The 9,264-nt window shown below is 48.7% G+C and overlaps 1 pseudogene; it reads left to right on the top strand.

Annotated features, from left to right (window-relative positions):
* The first annotated feature begins 5,125 nt into the window (after nt 1-5,125).
* On the top strand, nt 5,126-7,208 carry LOC103352514 (transcription factor SOX-11-like; annotated as a pseudogene).
* Nucleotides 7,209-9,264: the final 2,056 nt, after the last annotated feature.

Raw genomic sequence — 9,264 nt, 5'->3', positions numbered from 1 at the left:
GAGAGCTGGCCTGGAAGAGGGGCAACTGGGACAGAATCCGGTGCCCCGACCGGGACTAGAACCTGGTGTGCCAGTACCGCAAGGCGGAGGATTAGCCTAGTGAGCCGTGGTGCCGGCCATGTAGCACATTTTTAAGACTCATTTGCAAAGCTGGATGTGTGGTGATAAATTCTTTCAATTTATGTTTGTTTTGAAAGGTCTTTATTTCACTTTTATTTACCAATGAGAGCTTTTTTGGGTGTAGTATTCTGAGTTGACTTATTTTTCTAATTGAGTTGGACTATGTCTCTCCATTTTATTCTAGCCTGTAGGGTTCATGATGAGAAATCAGCCTTTAGTCTACTTGGGGAATTTCTCAAGGTAATCTGTTGTTTCTCTCATGCACATTTTAGAAAATTTTCTTTATGTTTTATTTGTAAAGTTTGACTATACTGTGTCATGGTGAAGGTCTTTCTGATCATGTGTTCTATGAGTATTGTCCATGAGACTACTAGATATTCAAAACTTCTATAAAAGATCTTCTCACATATTTTTCACATATTCTGGGACTCATTGATTTTATTATAATTGAATTATTAGAGTTCCTCATATGTCCTGTTTAAAAATTTTTATGCTTCACCCTGGGCATTTCATGTAGCAAGCATGATGCTCCTTGGGTCACCTATGTTCATATGTAAGTGCCTGTTTGCAAGTCTTGGATGCACTTCTGATAAAGTGCACTGTTCCTGCGGGTGTGCACCTTGCGGGTGCATCCCTGCTTGGATCCCTACTTGCTTCCCTGCTACTCACATAGGAGACCTGGACTGAGTGTTGAGCTCTGATTTTTGAGTTCACCCATCCAGGGTTGCAGACATTTTGGGAATGAAATAGAAGATGGAAGATCTTCCTGTCTCTGTCTCTGTCTCTGCCTCTCATCTCTATCTTTCTATGTTTGTCTCTTTCTCTGATTTTCAAATTAAATGAATATTAATAAATAATTTAAGTTTCTGTGACTGAATTCCCCAATTCTGTGGCCTCCATATAATGGTCACGTGTCACATGCTTATGAGGATATAACTTGTGAAGTACATCATCAGGAAATTTTGTTACTTTTGAACACCACAGAATGTATGTGAAGCCAAGACCACTGTGGCTTCACTAGGCAATATAATTTTATGGGAAGTCTGTGGTTATATGTGGTCTGTCATTTACTGAAACTCTTATGATGTCTGTGATAAAATATGATGTTTTCTGAGGAATGAGATGTTAAAATATTTATGTAGTGCTATTTTCTGTTGTGATGTGTGTGTGTATTTGACGTCTAAGAGTTATTGACCAATGTTAGTGTCACCAAGCTTTCTCCTATATTTGCTGTCAAATTTTAATTGTTTTTGTTTTTGCCATAAAGTCTATAATTTACTAAAGTGAGTGTGTATATATGAGTATATATGGGTTGCTGTGCAGAGATCAAAGTAAATTTATTTCCATCAATCTTGGTGTTCAGCATCATTCATAAAAATTCTGACCTTTTTTTTTTTTTAAAGATTTGTTTATTTGAGGGACCAGCACTGTGGCGCAGTGAGTTAATGCCCTGGCCTGAAGTTCTGGCATCCCATATGGGTGCCAGTTCTAGTCCTGGCTGCTCCTCTTCCAATCCAGCTCTCTGTTATGGCCTGGGAAAGCAGTAGAATATGGCCCAAGTCCTTGGGCCCCTGGACCCGTGTAGGAGACCAGAGGAAGCTCCTGGATCCTGGCTTTGGATTGGCGCAGCTCCAGCTGTAGTGGCCATTTGGGGAGTGAACCAGTGGACAGAAGACCTTTCTCTCTGTTTCTCCTTCTCACTGTTTGTAACTCTAACTCTCAAATACATAAAATCTTAAAAAAAATTATATGTTTATTTGAAAGGCAGAGTTACAGAGAGGCAGAGGCAGAGAGAGAGAGAGAGAGCGAGAGAGAGAGATTAGAGATCTTCCATTCACATTTTCAATCCCCAAATGGCTACAGTGGCCAGAGTCAGGCTGACCTGAAACCAGGAGCCGGGAGCTTCCTGCAGGTCTCCCAAGCAGGTACAGGAGCTCAAACACTTGGGCCATCTTCCATTGCTTTCCTAGGCCACAGCAGAGAGCTGGATCAGAAGTGGAGCAGCCAGGACATGAACTGGTGCCCATATGGGATGCCGGCACTGTGAGCTGTGTGCAGGGCAGGCACACAGATACTCTGTGTGAGCTCCCAGCACATACATGACCTGGCTACTGTTGTCAGAATGCACAATGGAAACACAGGTCCTGCTGGCATGTGTTCGCCTGCCCCAAGTCCACAACACAATGACAAAGTCACTAGAAGCAGGCCCTGTTGGGAGTCACAGAGGTGGGCTGGGTGGGGCCCCCCGTAGCCTTGCTTCTCCCGACCTTGCTGCTGAGTTTCCAGACTTTATGTTGACCCACAGTGGTTACGGTCTGTAATGGTCCTCAGGTGAGATTGTCGTTCACCTGGGGGCAGGGTTGAGGAAGCAAGAAGCAGGCCGGGGACGCGGAGGCAGACTTGTTGCTTCTGTCTGCTCCCTGGTGTGGATTTTCTTTATACCCAGCAGCCCAAAATGTGGACTCCCAGTGTTGCTGTCCTTGAAACCCATGCCTGGCTCTGTCCCCTTCAGAGCAGGACTCAGCTCCTCCCCTCACACTGGGGACCTTCACTCACCTGCCCCCTGCCTGCTTTTCCCTCTGCACACATTGGACAGCCTTGTTAGACACAGATCTTGGGCCACCTCTGGGCCTTTGCACGTGTTCTTTCCTCCCTGAGAAGCCAGCAGGATGGGGTCACCAATTCAGAATCTGGAACTGCACCTGGGTATCCCATGTTGGGTGTCAGGGACCCAAGGACTTGGGTGTTCACCTGCTACCTCTCAGTGCGTGTGTGAGTAGGAACGTTACATTGAATGCAGAACCAGGACTGGAACCCATGCATCCAGGCAGGGCATGTGTGCATCCCAATTGGGGTCTTAACCCCTGCTCCAAACACTTGCACCTCTTTGGATTTTATTTAAACTCCAATGAACTATATTTGAATGTTGCTATTGACACCAATTCTTTTCTGGTTTTCAATCTTTAAACATTCACTGCATGAAAACATGATTAGGTCTACTTCAGTGCCAGATATCACAGAAATCTTACAATTGAGTGTTTCTTCAAAAGTCTCTCCAAGAAATACTGACAATACTTTAACCCAATCCTTTTTTAAAAAATATTTTTATTTGTTTAAATAGCATAATTACACAGCGGGGCGGGGGGAGAAGAGAGAGAGAGAGAGTTCTTCTACCTGCTGGTTCATTCCCCAAATGGCTGCATAGGCTAGGTCTGGGCCATATCAAAGCCAGGAGACAGGAATTTCTTCTGAGTCTCCCATGTTGGTGGCAGGAACTCAAGCACTTGGGCTGTCTTCTGCTGCTTTCCCATGCTCATTAGCAGGGAGTTGGATTGGAAGTGGGGAAGCGAAGACTGGAACAAATGCTTGTAAGGGATGTATTGCTGTGCCAAATGCTGGCCCCTAATCCACTGTTTTCTGTTTGTGACATTGTCTTTGTCTCTGTTAAAAGCAAAAAACCAACTGAAGGAAAAGAGTGGCTTAGTGAATATTAATTTGGAGCTACTTTGCAGTTCCATAGTAGGTATATGTGGATAGATAAAAAAATTTTTCTTACAGAGTGAAGGGGGAGAGAGTTTTGGTCCAATCTTTCTGAACAAAGCAATCTTGCTGGAAATTTGTCCCCCTGAAAGATAAAAAAAAATTTATTTGGCCCGGGAAGGCAGTGGAGGATGGTCCAAGTGCTTGGGCCCTGCACCCGCATGGGAGACCAGGAGAAACACCTGGCTTCTGGCTTTGGATTGGCGCAGTGCGCTGGCCGTAGCGGCCATTTGGGGGGTGAACCAACAGAAAGGAAGACCTTTCTCTCTGTCTCTCTCTCTGTCTAACTCTGCCTATTAAAAAATTTTTTTTTATTTGAAAGAATTACATAGAGTGGGAGAATCGAAGAGAGAGAGAGAGAGAGAGAGATCTTCCATCCACTGGTTCACTCCCCAAATGTTCAGAATATGTTGTGAATATTTGGGGCAGGCTGAAATCAGGAGCCAGGAACTCCATCAGGAAGCTGGATCAAAAATGGAGCAGCCAAGACCTAATCCGATATGGCATGCTGGTGTCACAGGTGAGGACTTAACCCACAGTGGCACATCCCTGGCCCCTCCACTCATATAAAAGAAAGAAGTCATCCTTCTGAATCAGCTAACACAGTTCATCTGTGGTATGTTGCACAATTCCTTGAGTTACTTGGGCCAAGAAGACAGTCTCTGTGCAGCTCATCATTGTGATAGTTTTTATCCTAAAAAAGTGGCATTCACCCAGGTGGGGCCAGTGTTGTGGCCAAGGGGGTTAAGTGGCCTCCTGTGACACCATGGGCACTGGTTCATGTCCCGGCTGCTCCACTTCCAATCCAGCTCCCTGCTAATGCACTTGGGAAAGCAAGGGATGATGGACTGAGTACTTGGGCCCCTGTCACCCACATGGGATACCCAAATGGAGCTCCTGGCTTCTACCTGGCCTACCTCTGGTCACTGTGACATCTGGGGAATGAACCAATGGATGGTAGATTTCTCTCTCTCTCTTTCCTCCGGCTCCTCCTCCTCCACTCTCCTTCTCTAACACTTAGGAACTTTCTAAAAAATTAAATCTTAAAAAAAAAAAAAAACAGGGACCAGCGCTGTGGATAATAGGTAAAGCCACCACCTGCAGGGTTGGCATCGCATATGGGCACCGGTTGAAGTCCTGGCTGCTCCACTTCGGATCCAGCTCTCTGTTATGGACTGAGAAAGCAGTAAAAGATGGGTCAAGTCCTTGGGTCCCTGTACCCACTTAGGAGACCCAGAAGAATCTCCTGGCTCCTGGCTTTGGATCAGCATAGCTCTGGCCGTTGCAACCAATTGGAAAGTGAACTAGAGGATGGAACTCTCTCTCTCTCCCTCTCCTCTCTCTCCATCTCCTTCTCTCTCTGTGTAACTCTGATTTTCAAATAAATAAATAAATATTTAAGAAAAACAACAACAACCAGAATTGAGTTACTCTATGACAAGACTTCAAGCAAGTGTAATTCAGAATGGTCAGTGAAAGACTCCTCTCTGAAAGGTATGTATTGTGTGATTCTATGCATATAACTTCCTGGAAAGCCTGAAGCAACCTAAGAGATGATGAGAATGATGAGGGTAAGGAGGAGAAGAGCAAGAACACTCCTTTTAAGGGCTGGGAAACTGTTTTTCACAACTCTGTCATAGTGCAAATGTGACATTGTTCGAAACTCATGAGGCTTTACGATATAATTGGGATTTCAATAAAAATTATTGATATCAGTTCATTAACAAAAATTAAATAAAGATGTAATAGTTACAGTAGGAATAGTCATGAGTTCATACATTTTATCTTTAATTGTGCTGCATTGTTTTTTAGCAGGCTTTGTTATGCATCAATTTAGCATCCATTTCTCTGTATACAGCAATGTTCTGCTAATTACCAGTCTCATGGCTTTTCCCAGGTCTTATTTTCCTTTGACATTTTTGCCACTCTAAATGAAAAGGAGTGATCTTAGTATCATTATTTGATTTACATTGTATTAAATGTCCTAGTTTTTTCAATCTCTCTGGTCAGTTCTCCGTCCTTATGCACTAAAATATGGTGCTGTGTTTCTGTTAAATTCTTACTTCCAGTTCTTTCTACGTAACCCTACTTTTGTGTATTTGCCTATGTAGCTGAAAATTATCTTTGTCCATTTCCTTTTTCCTTTTTTTTTTTTTTTTGACAGGCAGAGTGGACAGTGAGAGAGAGAGAGACAGAGAGAAAGGTCTTCCTTTTGCCGTTGGTTCACCCTCCCATGGCCGCCTTGGCCGGCGCACCGCGCTGATCCGATGGCAGGAGCCAGGAGCCAGGTGCTTTCCCTGGTCTCCCATGGGGTGCAGGGCCCAAGCACCTGGGCCATCCTCCACTGCACTCCCGGGCCACAGCAGAGAGCTGGCCTGGAAGAGGGGCAATCGGGACAGAATCCGGCGCCCCGACCAGGACTAGAACCTGGTGTGCCGGCGCCGCTAGGCGGAGGATTAGCCTAGTGAGCCGCGGCGCCGGCCCTTTCTTTTTTTTTTAAAGAATTATTTATGAGTGCTGCAAGCTCAAGGCGCCTGCGGCCGGCGGCGCCAAGGCCGACGCAGGCAAGGCGACGCAGGCCGGGGACTAGGGAGGCGCGAGCAACGACTATGCGGCGGACGGCCTGCGCGCGAGCGGCGCGGGCAAGACGGTCAAGTGCGTGTTCCCGGACGACGACGACGACGACGAGAACGACGACGAGGACGACGAGGAGCTGCCGCTGCGCCTCAAGCAGGAGACAGACGACGAAGACAAGAAGCCGCCGCACGCGCAGCTCCTGCAGCCGCCCGGGCGACCGCAGCCGCAGCCGCTGCTGCTGAGACGCTACAACGTGGCCAAGGTGCCCGCCGGCCCCACGCTGAGCAGCGCGGCAGAGTCCCCCGAGGGCGTCAGCCTGTACGACGAGGTGCGCGCGGGCGCCGCGGCGGCGGGCGCGGGGGCCGGCTGCCGCCTCTACTACAGCTTCAAAAACATGACCAAGCAGCAGCGCCGCCGCCGCCGCTGGCGCAGCCCGCGTCCGCGCGCTCTGTCGCCACCTCCTCGTCGTCGTCGTCTTGCGGCGGCGGAGGCAAGGACGCCGACGACCTCCTGTTCGACCTGAGCCTGAATTTCTCGCAGAGCGCGCGCGGCGCCGGCGAGCAGCCGTGGGCGGCGGCGCGGCGGCCGGGAACCTGGCGCTGTCGCTGGTGGACAAGGACTTGGACTCGTTCAGCGAGGGCAGCCTGGGCTCGCACTTCGAGTTCCCCGACTACTGCACGCCCGAGCTCAGCGAGATGATCGCGGGCGACTGGCTGGAGGCCAACTTCTCCGACCTGGTGTTCCCCTACTGAGGGCGGCGCCACGCTGCGCGCCCGGCTCCCCGCGGGCGCGCACCGGGGTCCCCAGGGCAGCGGCCGCGGCTGTGGCGGTGATCGGGTGGAGGGGGCGCAAGATGCCGATGCGGTTGGTGGGATGCCGTGACGCGAAGACTTTGCAAGCGCGGAGGGAAGCGTGTGGGTGGAGACGAGGGAGTCGGTGTCACACTTTTTTTGCCCGTCTTAGTTGCTGCCAGAGCCCGGAGCTGTGAGCCCCCCCCCCCCACTCACTCACGCCCCCCCCCCCCATGTGGTTTTTGTAATGATGATTTCTCTCCCCCCCACCCCCAATCCCAGAGTGCCACCTAGGCGGGCGAAGGCGAGGCTGGAGCCCGTGGGTCTTTGAAGATGTCTGCGGAGGACCCTTTTGGCAGCACAAGTGTTCTCTAGGGAGTCGGTGGAGATTTTCTCTTTTCTTTTTAAAGAAGAACTGGTGTGTGTGTGTGTGTGTGTGTGTGTGTGTGTGTAAGAAAGGAAAAAACCAGAAGCACAAAAAAGGGACCATTGCAACTTTTTTATTTTATTTTTTTGAAGGGAGAAAACTGATGTCTTCTATGCATCCGATTCGTAACAACTGCAGGGAGCTTGAAAAAATGCAGACTGTACAAACGCTTACAAAAAAAAAACAAAAAACAACAACTGTGAACTGATTTTAAGATCAGAGTTTACTTTTCAGATCAAATTGTTTATGGTTTTACAAATGTGATTTCTACTTGCCAACTTTTTTTTGTAACTTTTCCCCTTATACCTCCTTGATTGAATACCAGACAGCCTAGACCTCAGTACAAAAGGTATTGAAACATTTTTGATACATAACAGACCTCAGTCTTTTTTAAAAATTAATATATTTTCAGGCGTATTTTTGTGCAGTGAAAAGGGAGCATTCTTGCTGTGTTTTTTCAGTAAGACCTTCAGACACTTCTTCCCTTTTGATTTTTTTTTCCTCTGCTTTTTAGCATGCAGTATGTTGGTACATGGTGACCTGGTTTAAAAAGGATTAACATTTTAAAAGTAATCCTTGCATCTAAAGGCCTGTGGTTAAAAAAAAAAGCAGAATTTTTTTGTACAGCTATAGTATAGATTTGTTCAATATTTGTAGGTAAAGATTTATTGAAAATGGTGATATAGACCTCAGAGCTGTTATCTTAGTTTAAAGGTTGTATATGTACTATAGTAGGAATTATGTATCTCATACGCTGTGATACGTGGATGGGGCCCCAGATGGAAGGTTTGAAACTGGATTCTCGATTTTTAGCAAAAGGAAAAAGAAAAAAAAAGGCACATAGTTTAAAAAGTTCCTCATTTTGTGCAATATAATTTAAATAAAGTACAGACTATCTGCATATTTTTTTAGTAAATGATGGCAAAGCAGACTCAATGCACTGTCGACATCATTGCCTGGTTTTTTGTTGTTGTTGTTGGGTTTTTTTGGCCTTTTTTTTTTTTTTTTTTTTGGTGCTGGAAGTCTGTGCCTTGACAATTTTAATAAATCAGCTGGAACTGATAGAAACTCGCATCGCCAATAGTCTCTATGGCAGTCAAACTGGAGGCTGTGTGGGTCGGCGGCGAGGCTGGGGACGGCGCGAGCGAGCCCCGCGCTCCACGGGAAGGCAGTTTCTCGACCCCCTTCCCCGGGTCGCTGGAGAAAGACGGGGAAGGAGGTTCGCTCCCCCGCCTGCCTTTCCAGCCTCCATTTCCTTTCTCCGCGCCCTTCCTCTCCTCATCCGCCCCGGCGAGCGGGCGGGCGGCGGCGAGGTCCGGCCCCGGCGCGCCTGGGGACTTGCGTCCCGGTGACGGCCGCCCGGGGCTGCGAGCTCCCCGCGCGGAGGCTGGGGGCGACCATTCCCTGTTTTCGAATTTCCCTTCTTTTCTTTGTTTTTGTGACGCCGTAGCTCCGCGTGTGCGCAGAGGTGGATGCTGGGGAGGGAAGGGGAGCGCGGCTACAGATCTTGGTCTCTTGGTGACCGGCGAGAGCAGGGAGGACAGAGGAGTCGGTGTCGGTGTCGGTGTGTCCCGCTGGGGCCGAGGCAGGAGGCGGGACGCGGGGGTTTGGCCCCCGCGCCAGCTGACCCGGGTGTCGGCGTTGGCCAAGCCGCCGGTGTTGGGGCGGGGAGTGGCTGCTGAGCGCGCCCGGGCGGCAGCGCAGAGTCCTTGCGCCCTAACTTGAGGCTCTGAGGATCCTGGGGGCGTGTGGGGTCCTCGGCGCCTGGTCCCGCGGAGAAAGGACACCGAGGGAGGGGGCGCCTCGCTC

Source organism: Oryctolagus cuniculus, chromosome 16 (assembly GCF_051225735.1).
Source record: "Oryctolagus cuniculus isolate XC-2025 breed Fujian yellow rabbit chromosome 16, ASM5122573v1, whole genome shotgun sequence".
In the NCBI taxonomy this organism is placed as follows: Eukaryota; Metazoa; Chordata; class Mammalia; order Lagomorpha; family Leporidae; genus Oryctolagus; species Oryctolagus cuniculus.
Note: the sequence above shows the minus strand (reverse complement) of the source record. Positions and strands in the feature narration are given on the sequence as shown.